At 48.5% G+C, this 15,922-nt stretch overlaps 1 protein-coding gene across 2 annotated transcripts in view; it reads left to right on the top strand.

Annotated features, from left to right (window-relative positions):
* TOMM20 (translocase of outer mitochondrial membrane 20) overlaps positions 1-12,909 on the top strand; it is a 113,531-nt gene extending 100,622 nt beyond the window's left edge. Inside the window, exons 6-7 of one of the 2 annotated variants that reach the window (XR_009727284.1) lie at positions 11,631-11,670; positions 12,573-12,909. The gene's annotated coding sequence lies outside the window, so the exon portion shown is untranslated. The remainder of the gene's footprint in view (positions 1-11,630; positions 11,671-12,572) is intronic. The other variant, XR_009727285.1, reaches the window with a different exon arrangement.
* The last annotated feature ends 3,013 nt before the right edge of the window (positions 12,910-15,922 follow it).

Below are 15,922 nucleotides of genomic sequence, written 5' to 3'. Positions count from 1 at the left end.
GCGGGTGGCAGGAAGCTAGGAGCAGAGGTGAGAGGCAGGATAGGACCACAGCTTTCAACAGTAATGCCATCTTAGGTCAGTGTTGGGCTGATGGTGATGCTGTGTTCACAATGTACCCTTCATCCCAGGAAATATGGGAATGACAAGCACCAGGCACAGTAGGCTAACATGAGCTTCATGCCTGGGGGGGAGGTGGAGGACCAGTGCAGAGGTGATGTTCAGGCACCATAAACTCCCTCTCCAGAGCAGGGGAGGCCACTGTATTCTAGATAAGGTACTGCAACCTGTCAGACCCATGCAGTGCCAGGAGACATCAGCCCTTCTCTGTTAATACTCTGAAATCTGAGGCAGATTTCATCAGTGCCCCTGAATGCCTCTTTCCTCTTTCAACCGAGAACACCCAAGTTAACCCAAACCCCCATAACTTCCATTAAGCAATGCTATCATATTAAAAGAGTTGTGAGCACAGGGGCTTTCAGAGCAATTTGGTGTGCAAGCCAGGGCTGTCAAAGTGGGAGGCAATGGTGTCAAAACTATCGGCGAAAGGAGCTGTGCTGACACAGGGGAGCAAACCCTTCCTGGTGCAAGTCCAGGTGCCTCAGAAATGTTCCCAGCCTATATCTCTTTCCCTCACATTTGGACCAACTTGTTTTTTCCTGCTTTCAGCTCCTACAGACCATGGCAGGCTCATCCAAAAACCTGTCATCCTTCTTAACAAAAGGGTGAAATAAACATCCCAGCCTCATCCTCGGCAACCTGCCATGGAGAAAATGCTGCAAGATATGACAAGATGAATACTGCCTGTAAATGCGATATGGAGAGGAAATGAATGACGCGCACTTGGAAGAAGCAGCGCTGGGGCTCTGCAGAGCTGGTCTGCTGATGGCAGGATGGGGTGGCAGCATGGCAGTAGGCAAAGGAGGGTTTTGGGGGATCACCTCCCCAGCACAGCCATGGCAGCTCTGCCTGGGACACAGACTATCAGTGTGTGCTCCTTGTGACCTAAAAGGTCTGTTGGTCACATCGAAGGCCCCGTCTTGGCTGTCCCTATCCAACAAGGATGAATTTCTGTTGGCCTGGGCAGACAGCACCAGTGGGGCTCTCTCAGGTGATGTGGAGACAGCATCAGGGCAGCTGTACCTTGTTTTGTTAACTTGCCTATAAAAAGGGTAATGCCCAAGGCAAGCTGATTGGGTTGAGGAAAGAGGAGAAGGTTGTTTGTCAGCTGGGGGAACTGGTGAGAGCAAGGAGGGTCTGTGGGGCAATAAATGCACTAACGGGGTAAAATGAAAACACGGTGTGCAAGGCTATTAGTCTGAAAGCCTCTGAACCTCCTGAAGGACCCTGTGCCCAGCTGCTTGGCCTGCAGAATTTTGGTGCAGAGCTGTATCCAGGCATCAGCAGTGGGTGACTCTGGCTCCCCAGGATGTGGTTTAGGGGGTGGTCTGACTGCTGAGCTCTTCTCTGTATTACCCTGCTGGAGTCTGTGCTGTGTGGCTTCTTCTAAGGCAATGGCACAGCATGTGAAAGGCACTGAAATGTTGCCATTTAAAGGTGATCTATGGTTTGTCCTTCTTTGCTTTTAAAGCTTCTCACTGCCAGGGAACCACCATAAAACACAAAAATGTAGCATGCTCTTCTTGGAGAGACTCAGGGTCTCTAATCCCCAAAGCACATCACAGAAGTGTATAAAGGCTGTATTCTTTGTCCTAGAGATGTGATCTAAACACAGATAAAGTAAAACTAAAAAGATGACATAAAAGGAGACTAGAGGGAAGGGCACTGAGGTGTTATATTCATGCAGTACTGCAGCCTTTGTTAAATTCATAAAGAATAGCAATAGTGATTCTGTATGTGCCTGGCATGTACACACGCATGTGCACATGTGTATATACAACCATTAGTTTAAAAATTCATCCCATACATAATTTGAAGTGAAAAAGTCCTTAGTGGTGCTTGCTGATCAAAGGGGATGAAGAGGAAAAGAGGATGGAAGTGAAAATTTACCCGTAGGCACCTAGTTTCCTCTCTGAGCCCTCCAAATCCTGCTCAGCTCTGTACTTAAAGGCAGCTCACACATACTTTTAAATGTTTTCTGTGAGCTTGAGACCCTGTCTCTTCTGGTTCATTAGAGGGCATTAGCTGCACTGATGGTGAAAATGCTGCCTGGGATGTGTTAATCTGGTTTTCACGGTACCTGTGCTCAGTTTCGCTAGCTCACAGGAAGCCTTGGGTAGCTCTTATAACCATGACTCGTTACAAAAATATTCTTGTTGTCTGGAGAATGGGGGTAATGCTTGGTTATCTTTCTGCCAGGAGTTCTGATAATTAATTATTTAGCCTTTATAGAGCACTCAGATATTTGGATACCTCTTGATAGAATCGCATATCCCTTTAGCTGTCAAACCACAATAGCACCTTTTCAGCCCTACTGGAGATGCAGAGAGAGATAGTAAAACATCCCTACTGCCTGAACACACTAAGTGAGTGGCTCTACCTTTATCAAAGCAAACCACAACAGGTTTCACTACTTGAATGAAATGAAACCTGAAAGGAGATATGAACAAGAGACAGTGAGGACATTAATGCTAGGCTTGATGGAAGACTTCCTGGCTGGCTTCTCTTGCCCAGAAAGTACCTTAGAAAAGAGAATGAATGGGTTTTATACACATGTTGGCAGCATTTTTCCAGCAGTGCTGTCCATGTTCTGTGTGCTTTCTTCCTATCCGAGGGGTTTGAACACTTTGCGTTCATGGTCATGTACCCTAGGTCATCACCTGTGTGGATGGGCTCATCTGCAGTGTACTGCAGAGGTAGAGCAAGGCGGACAAAGCAGATAATACCAAAATGTCACTGCCTGTCTGGATTAGTGCAGGGCCGTGGGAAGTCTTATAGCCTGGATGTTAATCTGCAGTGCTCGGAAATCCAACTCGGTGGCAACAAGGGACATCCCCATGGATGTGTTCCCTGGCAGCCTGTTTCAGAGAGAAGGTCAGGCCGGGTGCTAAAGCAAACAACCTGAGTCACTTGCTCAATAATCTCTAGTCCCTGTTAGCAAATGGTGATGACGCAGTGCTCCTTGTTCCTGGCCAGAAGCCACAGCAGTACAGTGCCACCAAAAGAGACCTCCACTTTGTACTGCCACGTGGTACTTGGAGCAAAGCAGGGTGTTTTTCTCTCTTACAACAGGCACAAAATGGCAGATGAGTATTTTGGAGCAAAGCTGGATTTCAGTGCAAGTTGGAATTTAAGCTCAGCAGATCTGAGTTTGCTTTCGTATGTTAAATTCAGGGATGGATCTGTTCTGGACTTTATAATAATTTCTGTTCTCTATTTACTCTTTGGATGGATTGGATAAACTGAAACCATCCTGATTTTACCACTATAAAGAGGCAGAAAATCTGAAGCTTTTCATTCAGACCATGCAGAACAGGCTGTGATGTCTTCATATATATTGAAACCCAGCTTTAATCTGTTTCTGGTTTTACAGAATTATAGCCTAACTGATCTTGCATAAACCCAATACCCAAATTCTTCATCTCATCTTGGTTTCCATTACCTACCTTAAAAAAGGTTGTTTTTTTTAAAGTCGCATTGAAGTACAGCTTCAATTACATCCTGTTAATAACTAATCATTTAATTATGACTTAGTGCAAGATCCCACCCCACCAAAGATTGGCATTTAAAGGATTATGCCTGCAGGGGTGAGGACAGTTTGGTTTCAGAGCTGTATCTCCTTGGTGTGACTGCTCCTGACGGATTGTGAACAAAATTGTATTGTGAAATACAGGTCCTTATTGGAATTGCTGTTAACTTCATAATTGCTCTGTAATTACTAAAGGGAGAGTATCTTACACTTCTGACAGCCAGGTGCATGTATTGCTCAACCTTAATTGACTTGGCTCAGTTCCTGCGGGTGCTTTCCTATTCTCTTTCAGTTGTGCAATACCAAAACTGACTAAATGGTGCATCTGCTGTTTGTTCCTGCTTCGGAGCTAACAACAGGAGCAATCAGAAGTGAACTTTGGAGAAGCTGGAGGCTGGGTGGCCTGAGCTGGCAGTTGGGCATGCTGCTCCTGCCATGAGCACCTTCCCTGGCTAGAGGCTGTGCCGCCTTGTCCCATGGCAGGGTCCACGCAGGGCAGTGGGGAACAGAGCCTGGCTCTCATCCATCACTCCTGCCCTGCAAGCAGGAAACAATACTGCAGCGTCTCAGCAGGCAGCATCTCCAGGAGCTGAGAAGGCTACCAGAAGAGAGGTCAAGGGTCTTTCTTCTGGACATCCTCAGGCTGGAATTTGAGTTAAAAAAGTTTCATCTCCAACTGTTATTAGGAGTGGGGCTGCAGTGAGATAAACAGTGAGTTGTCAGCAGCTTCAGAAGTGATTCCTGCCCTGGGGGAAGTGCCATTCATCTGTTTTGCTGTATACTGGGTCAGAGCTTACACTGAAGTATTGCAGATTGTCAGCTTTGTCTGTGGCTTTGGGAATATTTCAGTGGCCCTTGCTGCATGCACTGGCATTCTAATAGAGCTTTATGAAAGGGCTTTTTTGGTGTAATCTGTCAACAGATAAGCCTGGAGAAAAAGAGGAGGAGAATCCAGCACTTTTCCCAAGAGAGGCAGCAATGAAGATGCATGCATTAAACATCCTTCTCTGCCTGTGGTACACCCAGCACAGCAAGGCCTTTAAGGATCTTGTCAAGCACAGTGCTAGCTGAATGGGTGTCCTGCCTGATGAAAGCTTTTCTTAATGTTGTTTTCACTTACATATAGAGAATAAAGTTCTTATCCCTTTCTTTATCTTCTTCTCCAGAGGAATAAACGCTTCTGGAATACGTGACCAAGGAACAACAATTTCATGGGGGTGTTGTCAATTTTTATCGACTTCCCAGCAGAGCAGAAATCACTGAGGCAGGTTACTACAGATACAACCTGCTTGTTACGCACGTGACAGCCATGCAGAGCTCTGACCAGGCAATAATTTCTCCCAGGGCTGACATTATGCCTCCAAGGCCACAAGCAGTGTTAGTTTCCACACAGCGGGAATGCATGGCTGGCTGCAGAGCATCCCGCTCTGTCCACAGCTCTCCACAGTCTCCCATAAGCAGCCCATGTTCCTGTGGGGCTCGGATGCTTTTATTAGCATCCAGCTCCCAGTGGCTGCCGCTCGGGGACCGTGTGTGCCCAACGCCTTCGTTCCTCACAGCCCACGCTGCCCGTGGCCTATTTGCTGGGCTCCTTACTGGAAACTCCTGCATCCCTGGCTCTGCGCTCTCCTGTGCCAGGGAGATGGAGTTGCCCTTGGGCTGAGGAGGCAAAACCCACCTCTTTCTGAAGATGCTTCAGGGTCATGTTTCAGTTCAGTCACTGTCTCAAGGTCGGATGGTGCCAGTGTTGTCCTCATGGACGGAAAGAACACAAAGCATCTGGCTTGCCCTGCCTTTTCCTCAGTTGTCTGCTTATCTGCATAGGGCAGACATTATCTCTCCAAGAGTAAAGCATGTACTTTGCATTGTAACAGGTGAATTTGTCAGCTGCTGCTGCTCCCCTTTTCCCATTTCCTCCCTTGTTAGTACCCATATTCTACTGAGAAACGTTTCAGACACAAGAGACGCAGCAAAACACCGATGTGTTTCCGGAGGTGCCGCGAGAGACCAGGAGGGGGATTTTTAATGTCAGGAAACAGTTGTGTCCCCAAGGCCTCGCAGCCGGCACAGTTCTAGGAAACGCTTTGAACTGGAGAAGGATATGAGATTTTTGGTGAGTGAGTGACTCATGTTTTTTATAGCTCACCAGTTTCACAGCCTTGGAGGCTGAGCAGTCTGCCCACAGAGCAGGTGCAGCAAGTACCCTGTGGCAGCCTGACTCTGCACACAGGTAGTCTGCTTCTGCATTGCTGCAGGGAGATGTGCCCTTGACCTTCTCAACCCTGCTGTTGTGCTGGCTGTAAGGGCTTCCAGGGCTTTGGGCTGGACATCCATCTACGTGGGCACAGGGGGAGACCGGAGAGGATGGTTGCATGCCTCATGATGTAAAACTGCACACTTGAGAGGGAGTGGGGAAGAGAAAGCTGGTGTGGGGAGGCTGCTGTGGTGTGGGAAAATGAATTCCATGTGCCCACAGATACATCGCGATGGGCACCCAAGGTTGGGGGCACTGAGCTCTGCCCCTCAGCACGCCAGGGTCTGAAGGAAAGACTGAACAGGCTTTATACACAGATCACTCTGTGCACAGTGTGTTGGTCTTGCTGCTGTACCTTCCTTTCCAGTGAATTTACAGCTTCTTGTAAGACTCTTGCCAGTAAATGGAAGTGGAAGGAGTGGGAAGCATGGGAAGCTGAAGACGTAAGTGCAGCACAACTGTGCTTTATTAGATACAGTTACTATCTAGTTATCGATTCAGCCTGGGGTTAATGCTTGAATCTAAGTGTGACTTTGCAGTAATTCACAACACACTAGTTTTTGGAGCTGCAACACCCTTGTCTTCTTTTCCTCTGTTTATGGCATGCTCCTAAGTATCTCCCCTTTGAATACCACAGCCAGATGCTTTCTACACATATGCAGAGCAAATGTGAGACCTGTTTTTTCTCCAGAAAACCATCTTGGACCCTTGGTTCTGTTACCAGCCAGATCACTCGGCTCTTCTATGCCTGCTCCTATTCCCAGTCCCCTCTGCAGTGCATTTTCTCCCAGATGTGTGGTTCTCACTGGAAAAAATTTCACATAGGAGTGTTTTTTAATAGGGTGCCTGCCAAAATTTGGTCCCACATCTGGGCTAAGTGGTGGACTGGGCCTCCCTTTCCCTGGGTGACTCTGTGGGTCACTGCTAGCTCAGCATCGCTCAACAGTGACGCACCTCCTGATATCAGGATGCACCTTGGCCTCAGAAAATGTAAAAGGCCTCATCCTGCAGACCTTTGCAGGCAACTCGTTCTTTATAACTTTATGATGTTTGGAAGCAGGGACTTCTGTGGAGGCAGGAGGATGGCACCCATTTCCCACTGCTTCTTGATTACCTTGAGGCAAGTTAGCCAGGTTGTTGATTAACTGTGCACTAAAGCCCAGCAATTACAAAGCCATTATAGATATGCCATTGTGTATATCCTCATGTTTATGACTTCATTCTTTGTTAAATCCATTTCTCACAGAAAAATACACTGAACATGCAGTGTTGCAGGCTGAGCTGATGCAGGCTTTTCTGGCCTGTCTTCCTTCTGAATGGGACATGCCCTCCTGCCTGCCCCGACCACTGTCTGCCCATGCACCCTGGGTCTCCGGAGGATGCCTTGGGACTGAAAGACCTTGAGGTGATGGCCATTGGTGCTGCTAGGTATGAGCTGTGCTAGCAGGGGGCCTCTCATGCTGCCTGCAAGCACAGCACACTTCTGCCCTCCCCATAAGCTCAGCTCGGAGTTGCCTGCCATGCTGTGATCACCAGGGCTTAGGCTGTTGCGGCTTACCAAGACCAAAGCAGGGCTTGGGGCTGGGAAGGAGGACATGAGAGCAGAGTCCTGCAACTGGTGAGAGCTGGTGGTGGCGGAAAAGGGGAGTAAAGACCCCCTGTGCAGAGGGAGAGCAGGGTGGAGGCTGGATCCTTGCATTTGCCCCACTGCAGCTCCCTGCACAAAAGCAGGCAGAGATGCCAGCATCGACTGGCATGCTGTGGAGGTGTTTAGTTTCCTCTTTGCCTGTGAGCTGGCAGTCTGTGTGCATGCGATATGACTCAATACAATAAGGAGAATAGCCACCTCTTCCTCCTGCTCTTAGGAGCAGGGGCAGGCCCCCAGCCTTGCAAGGGGGTTGAGAGTGTGCTGGTTCATGGGGTCATGCTGCTTGGCTGTCAGGGGAACCAGTGTGAGCCTGCAGAGCTGCTTACAGTGTTTCCTCATCAGCTGGCCAATTTCTCTCTCAATGAACACATTATATTGGCATGGCTGTTGAATGAATGCAGAAAGCACTGGGAAATGCACGTTGTCTTACAGACAGCTGGAGATTTAGCATGGTTCACAGAAACACCCGTAGCTGAGAAAGTATTCATGAAAACAGCCAGCCATTTGCACTAGCTTAACACTTGCACTTCTGGCTGGGACAAGGAAGTGGCAGCTCCTTAGGAAAACAAGTGGGCAGGCTCACTCAGGTGTATCTGAACTGCAGGAAGGATCTAGATTCAAACCAGCTCTGATTCAGTTTGAGGAACCCAATCCCTCATCCTTTGTGCTGGCTGTGAGTGTCTCAGGTCAAAACACCAATGATACCAGGCAAGAGACTTTTGAAAGGCTTGGGGGAGTAGGAAGGAGAAAAGAGGAATGATGAATCCAGACCCAGGTATTACAGTGCTTTGCAAATCCCACATCAAAACCCAGATCCAAGCATCACTGAGCTGGGGGATACTGCGAGTACAAAGTTTGCTCCTCAGGCCTGTCTGCCATGCTCTTCTTCGAACATTTGCCACTGAGCTGCAAGCAGAAAACAAACTCTATGGTATGGACTCCAGCAAGTCTCTCTGCATGTGGTACTGCCCTTTGTGCATCAGCAGGTCTGCAGAGCTCAGGAAAACGAGTGTGGCACAGGCAGAGGCTGAGAGTTACCGGTGAGTCCTGGGCAGGGGAACTGCACTGTCTGTGTTTAGTGCCAAGCTCAGACTGTGGCTGTGGCTAGAGAGGTAGCTGGAGCAAGGCAAGGGGAGCTTCAGAGAGGCATAGCTCCTTGGGAGTCCTCCATCCTTATCCCTGGAGCTGCGCACTGCAATGGGTACAAGCTAACAAACGTTTCACTGATGGTAGCCTTCTTCCATGGTTTCAAGTTGCCAAGTGAGACCCTTCTTCGTCCATTCTCCCCTCCATGACTAAAAAAACTAGTCCATCCACTCCCTAATGTCTAGAGATTCTTGGGAGGTGCAGAGTTAGCAATGTGAATGTCAAAACAGAATGTGGTTTGAGCTTGAAAAAAAGCAGAAAATACAGGGATGAACACTGAGTGCAGCCTTCTTGTGGCACATCCTCACCTGCATCAAGGCACCCCTCTGTCAGAAGGAAGCACTCCCTCCCAAAGCATACATTGACACCCTCTCCCTTTGCAAGCAGAATTAATCATACTTATATGCCATATTCCATTTTAATTTTTATTGCAGCGTCCAAGATTAAAGGTTAATGTAGTACGTCTCCCCATCTCCACTCCCATTACAATGGAGTGCTTTGAATAACTATTAACTTCGCGGTTAACCGAAAGAAAATTGTTAATCATCGACAAGCTTATGTTGCATAAAAATCATTCTCTGTAACCTTCTCCCAACTGTGGGAGAGCCTTTTCCTCAAGGCTGACCTTCAACCACACCTGGTACCTGCAGCCTGCGAAACACCGAAGATCATACTATGTGGGCTTATCTGCTAGCCAAGGTCACAAAGTATGTGAACCACTGGAGCACAGCTTATGTTTCTTGGTGTTGATGTTCATCCAACGTTTGGTTCTGCTGCCAGCAGAGATACGGTTCCCTGGGCCCTCAGAAAGCACCTAATGAGTGGCTTTGTTTTGTTTTTTCTTTTTATTTAGCAAGTTAAGGGTAATCTGTGGGGTAATCTGGGACACACGCTGTGGCAGTACAGCCTGTCTGTTCCACAGCACAAGACATGCGTGTGTGCACGCTGCGGTTCAGTGGCAGGGTTAGGGCTGCCTGCCCTGGGGACCAGCTCTTATCCTAGCATCAGAGATGCAGGCCAGGAGGGAAGCCCCGTGTGAGCTGGACATCCCCCTATGCAGAAGAGCCCACTGGCACTGCAGGTGCAGGGTGCTGCTTTCTGCCTCCCCGTGCAGCTGCTGCAAGCGGCCAAGCCTGGCTGCAGAGGTGCTGCCTCCTCGTTGAGTGATTACATACAGGAGGCTTGCATCCAGCCATTCAGGAAATAAATCACCCACTGTTTGTGAAGTAGGAGGGAAGCACTTGGGACAGTGAAAGATTAGACTGTAAGCCTCACAAAACTCCCCTTCTGGCTGTAAAGATGGGCTGCGGATGTTGTGTTTTTTAGCTCTTTAAATGATTATTTCTGTGCCAGACTTATTAGGCAAGGTATTGTTGGGATCTTGGCAAGGAGATAAACACGGCTACAGGCTTCGCAGTCGTTCCTCTCCACATCTGGTCACTGTCAGGCCTTCGGCTAATAGGCTGAGGACTGTGTGCTACTGTAAACAGCCTCTGCAGCTGCTAGGGGCTAAATGTAACTATATATTGCTCCAAATACAAACATTTCCACATTAGGCATTGCGTATCCTCCCCCAGCACAGAGCTGCAGCCATTGACCTCAGGAGCCTGCACTGCATCAGCTCGCCCTGGCTTCTCCTTGGCCAGCAAATCTTGTCTCTTTTTATGGCTGTGGCTCTTGAAAGTGAGAGCAACAACCCCAGCTCGGGTCAAGCTGAATGTAACCAAGCGTTGTGCAATCTCCTGCAGATGGTCTCAGTGCTGAATGGCCGGTAGCCATGGGGTAGCAGAGGCTGGAGTCTGGCACGGAGGGACTTGATGGGAACAGGGGCTCATAAACAGGCTGGGGAGAAATGGGTGGTCCCAGGCAGCAGGGAGCTGCAGAGGGAAGGGCTTTGGATAAAGGCACAGATAGCTCCAAGATATCCTAGGACTTTATAATAAACATCTCTGGCTGGGACAGCCCAAGCCCTGCAGAGAGGCAGTCAAGGGCTGGGAGCTGCTCTTGGCTGTTGCCAAAGGCTTCAGGCAAGTTGTTTTGCATGCAAACGTGAACTCCATGCAGGTGTCCAAGTACAGTGCCCAGATTCCCTAAGCAGTGTGCTTGTCCCCTCTTCTTGCTCCCCTGCTTTGTGCTTCTGTCTGCTGGGGGCAATTTGGAAAAGACTGCTTTCAACAAGGTGTTTTCTAAACCTGTCTCAAGAGAAAGACGATTGTATCTCATTAGCTGGAGTCCTAGGTCACCCCTATGATAAAATCAGCTTCCACCCAGTATATGCAGGAGTGCTGCCTCATGCCTGAGTGGACTCCGGGGGGGGGGCGGTGGGGGGGTGCGTGTGTTGTAGCTGTTTTCTGGTCTAGCCTGTTCCCAAAGCACTGCAGGTTTGTCCTTCAGTGCCTGCTCAGGTTAACTGGGTAGAGGACAGGGCTCAGAGGGGCTTTTCCCCAGTACAGTAGCTCAGAATCTAAAAGCAATCCCTGCAGTAGAGACCCAGCATCCAACTCAGCAGGTGTGTCCCAGGCAGCAGCCCCTGGTTTGGAAACTCAGCGTGCTGTGCTGACCAGGCCCTGCTTAAATACATTGTGATTAATGTAGTGTTAGCCTGTTTACATCAGCAATCCAGCCTGCTTGTCCACTGCGCAGCACCACTCAGTGTTGCAGGAAAGAAAGACGCCTTTTGCTGTTTGGCTGACTCCAGGCTGGATCAGCTGGCCAGGTGCACAGCCAATTTCCATTGCTGCTTTGAAGCTGGGAAGTATTTTGAAAAGAATAGGGCCTTTAGCCTTGTAAGTAAGAGCCATTTATCTCAGGATAAAAAAAGTGCTGGCATGGAAAAATTCCAATGCTATGAAAGTCTCTTTTCCTGAATGTCTTGGATACTTGCTGGATTAGGTTCACTGGTAAGGAGCTCGAAGTTATGAATGTCTCTTTCACAGAAAAGAGCTGCAGAAGGAAAAGGCAAGCACTGGCATACTTGTAAGTGGGACAGAGTGAGATTCCCCATGGACTAGACATTTCTGAGATTGCTTTTAGAGGTACGGTCAGCGTTGCTGCAGTGAGCCGAGGTGGTAGTAAATACCCAATGTAACTATAGCTGTTACCATTTCCCAGGGGTATGGTATCAGCAGAATACCTTATATAAACAAACGCAAAGCACTATTGGCTTTGCTCTGCACGGTTGTTTAATAACGCTTTGTGCGCCATAGAGCGTCAGAGTGTTTTATAGACGCTAATGAAATTAGCCTCATGATGCTCTTCTCATGTAAGGAGGTGTTATTAGCCCTTTCACTGGGCTGAGTGTGTGTGTGTTCCCAGATGCACGGGATGTGTGTGCCTGTGCTTCCCAGCAGGAGACACCCTGGAGGGACAGAACCCTCTGTAGCCCTTGATCTGCTCCACCACTCCCTCCCTGTCTGTTTTCTGCTGCCTGGCACCCAGGGTGGGTACAGGAGGAGGTGCTGGGACCATGCTGCTGTGTCACCCCCTGCAAGGCCCCAGGTCTGATGAGCAGAGGCAAGAAACCCAGATCCTCTTCTCAGGTCACTCAGGGTGTCTCTGCTGCACTACAGGACCTTATGTCAGCTTGCACTGGTTCAGCTCCAGGACTTTTTCCTACACAGTCAGTGAATCCAAATAGCAGCCTGGATAGTGGAGATGCTGGAGCAGATCTTTCTCGCTTGCATCTTGCATGTTTATGGCATCTTTGCGTTAAAGGTGGGATGTTTGCTGCCTGCCCTTCTCATGAACAGTAGCCACAGTTTTGTCACAAACATCAGTGCTGGCCCTGGGGTTTATCACTGGAGCTTTGCTTTAAATAGATCCTAAGCAAACCTCTCTCTCTGTTTTTCTTGACATGGTACTGACTGGTGCTTTCCAAGAAACAGGGAAAAGAAAAACTGGATTCACAGTGGTGACTTTGACTCCATCTGGCAAAGGCAAACTTATCTCCTAAATGAGAAAGGCACAGCCACGAAGAGGAAAAACAAATGGGTCACAGAGAGAACCAGCCTGTTCCTTCTGACCGAGTAGTTGCAAGTGACAAAGTCTCACTGGTACTTGTTTAGAAGATCCCTCCATTTTAGGAGTTGCTCTGTCACAAGGATACCAAAGGGCTTTCGGGTACATGAGATCTGCGTACAGAGTTTCATAATGGATTTTATAAAGTTTGCTGCACTTTACCCCACTTTGCTCAGTAAATATTTTGCTTCTAAATCACTGTTTGCCTTTCTGGGTCGTGTGGCCCATGAAGCTGGGAGGCTCGTGCCTGTTGCAGGGGTGAATTCCTGACAGTGGACTGGGAGCAGGGGTGCTGGGGAACAGAATGAAGATGTACCAGATGTCCCCCTTCAACTCTCTCCAGAGAGGGCTTCATTTCCCCTGTGGAATCTGCAGGTTTGTGGTGGCCTGGGAGCTCAGAGGAAGGGCTGAGACCTTCCTGCAAGCTGGGCACTCGCAAGGGCACACATTTTGGAGCTCTCTCTCTGGCGGGAGGTCTGGATTAGGTGCAGATCAGAGTTGTACCATGGAGGTCTGTCATGCATCCTGGGGGAAGAAACTCCTGGGAGCCCCTCAGAGCCTTTCCTGTCCTCTGCTTTGCTGTGTTACTGTGTCCTGGCTGGAGGCTCAGCCAGCAGAAGCTTGGAAACCACTCTGCCTGTGTGGTACTAACACAAGGGTGGGTCACTGAAGATGGTCACAGCGAATTAAGGTAGAGAAAAAATGCCATACTCAGTCTTCAGCCCTGATGCCATGCTCAGGCTTGAGTCCCTTTGTTGTGAAACAAAAGGACAAAAATTGCACTTTTTAACATTATTTCCATAATCTGACTCCTCTGATTCCTCCCAAAGGCTTGTTGGCTGGCATCTGCCTGCAGCACTGCCTGTGCTCTGTGGGTCTACAGAGCTCTCTGTGTGGGTGAACTTAGCCTGTGTTTGGCTGTTAGGGTACAGCTGCCAGAGGAAGAGACAAATCCCAGCTCTCAGTGCTTCAGCACCAGTAAGTTACTAGTGTTTGGCCAGCAGTGAGCTCAAGCTGCAGCATTTGGGTAGGCCTTTCTGAGCCTCTCCCTTTGACCTGTCATGGATGCTTCAAGATGGGGTCTGGTTCATCTGGGGAGAAAAGCTCAGCATGTTCAAACTGGGCTTTTCTACCAACAGGAAGCCGATTGGGAAGACCTCATGAACAGCTGTGGTCTGCTCAGGTTTAGATCTGAGGTGGAGAATCCTGGTGAGCTTTACTGCTGCTGACTGCAGACAAGATGGGAGAGGCAATTGCACATGAAGATGCAGTGAGGGCTCCAGGTGATGTTTCCCTTTTCCTCAGCCAGAGACCTGAATTGGCTCTCTGTCCCTTTGTGAAGTGCCCACCCTGCCTCTTCCACATATAAATTCATGGACTTTGCTAAGGAAGAGGTGGATATCTGGTCTTTGGGAGAACACTGTGCTTTGGGGGTAATTATTTTAATGATGGGCAGAGCCAAACTCCGTATTGCAACACAGGCTGAAACCTGGATGTACTCGAAGGCTTCATCAGGTCTGGGTCCAAATTTGTGACTGTCTTAATGACTGTCTGGACCATGTGCTCCTGGAATTCAAGCTGTGCACCTCCTAAAGCTCCACTTCTGGAGAGATGCTGCTAACAGCATTCCCTATACACAGCACATTGGGTGGGCTTCTCATTGAGTGTGTGTGTGCGTGTGCGTGTGGGTGGTGGTGCAAAATGTAGTTTATTTTAGGGCTATGTTCACACATCTCATTAGGCATACAAGAATTGCCAGGCAGAGCTCAGGCCAGGCTCTGTTGTCCATGCCAGGCAGTGAGCGTGAGCCCCCCCAGACAGGCTCTGCCATACAGCAGGCCCTCCCTGCTGCTAATTACAGCTTGGTTTAAGCTGTGGAACTTGAGTTTGAGGGCCACTTCTACAAACTCTCTGTTATCATGACATACAGCATTGGCAACAATAGGTAATCTTGATGGGTAGACAGAAATCCCATCCTCGCCTGAGCTGACCACTGGCCTTTTCTAACGCTGCTTAGAGTTTGGTCTGGATGATAAGTGCTCTCACTCTGGTACTTCCTGCTTGGGTTTTTTCTCCTGCCTGTAGTGCCCGGAATAAGCGTTAGCAGTCTATTGATGGAAATGATAATTAGAGGATTTGTTATGAGAAATGTGCATGAACTTTTCAAGCTGTCATTCAAAGAAAGACTTTTTTACAGTCAGCTTTTGATTATCTGTGGGCTGCAGATTAGATGTTTAAAATGCCGTGTTGAAAAAAACTAGAACTCTTTCAGAGCCCTGATGAAGTATAATGAACAGTGAGTTTTTTCTTTTTTATTTATAGCCTCATATTGCATCTTAAATTTGGTTTTTCTTTTAAAGGTACAGGTATTACAGCACTGCATTCCTGGGGCGTTGTTTACATATATTTTATGTTATTTGTTTTGCTTTTCTTTCTCTGCCCTCATTGTGCCGGATACTGAGAGCTGAGCATATCAGATTATAGCATCCGTGGAGGAGGGCATGTGACACAGTAACCTTTCCCCAGCTGTTTTCTTCTGGTGCTGCATAAGAGTTTCTGCAGTGTGATGCTGCACAGCCAGATGGGCTGGAGAGGGAGCGCTCTGCTGTGGGGGAAAGCGAATGTCTATACCTGAAAGAGCATGACTGAGTGACAAACAGCTGAAAGAGAAGGGATGCCTTAGAAACCATTTGTCAGGCTGGAGAAGTGGCGGCTTGTTAAAACCGTGCCTGTTCAGTTAAAAGGATGAATTGACAGACAAAGGCTCAGTGCAAATTCAGCTGCCATCACTTCAAAAGCCCTCACAGCTGAATCAGCAGATTTCTGTTTCCATACATAATGGATGCAGCCAGCGTGCCATTACGATGCCCACAACAAGACTCGCATTAAGCTCCTTAAGTTAGCTGTTTATGATATTCACACTGTATATCTGTAGCTCATGTTTTTCCTGAGCTTCCCTCTCTTCTCATGCCTTTTGTTTTTGGAGCCCTGGGAACAGCTGCCTAAGCAAGGAACTGAAGGAGGGAGTGGTACTGACTCAGTGCTAGCCATGCAGAGATTTCCAGCTATGCCTTTCACACTCTCTGTGGCCTTTGCATTGCCCGTAAGTCCTGATGACCCATGCTGGTGCTGCCTGTCCCCACTGTTAGCCAGGGGATGGGATCTGGCAGCGCTGGTGGACCACCACTAGCATGCACCAGTGCAGAGATGG

Source organism: Neopsephotus bourkii, unplaced genomic scaffold (genome assembly GCF_033783945.1).
Source record: "Neopsephotus bourkii isolate Nb327-2 ecotype Australia unplaced genomic scaffold, CSIRO-AGI_Nbou_v1 NB_1292, whole genome shotgun sequence".
NCBI lineage: Eukaryota > Metazoa > Chordata > Aves > Psittaciformes > Psittacidae > Neopsephotus > Neopsephotus bourkii.
The sequence above is the reverse complement of the archived record's forward strand: the minus strand, read 5'-3'. Positions and strand labels throughout refer to the sequence as shown.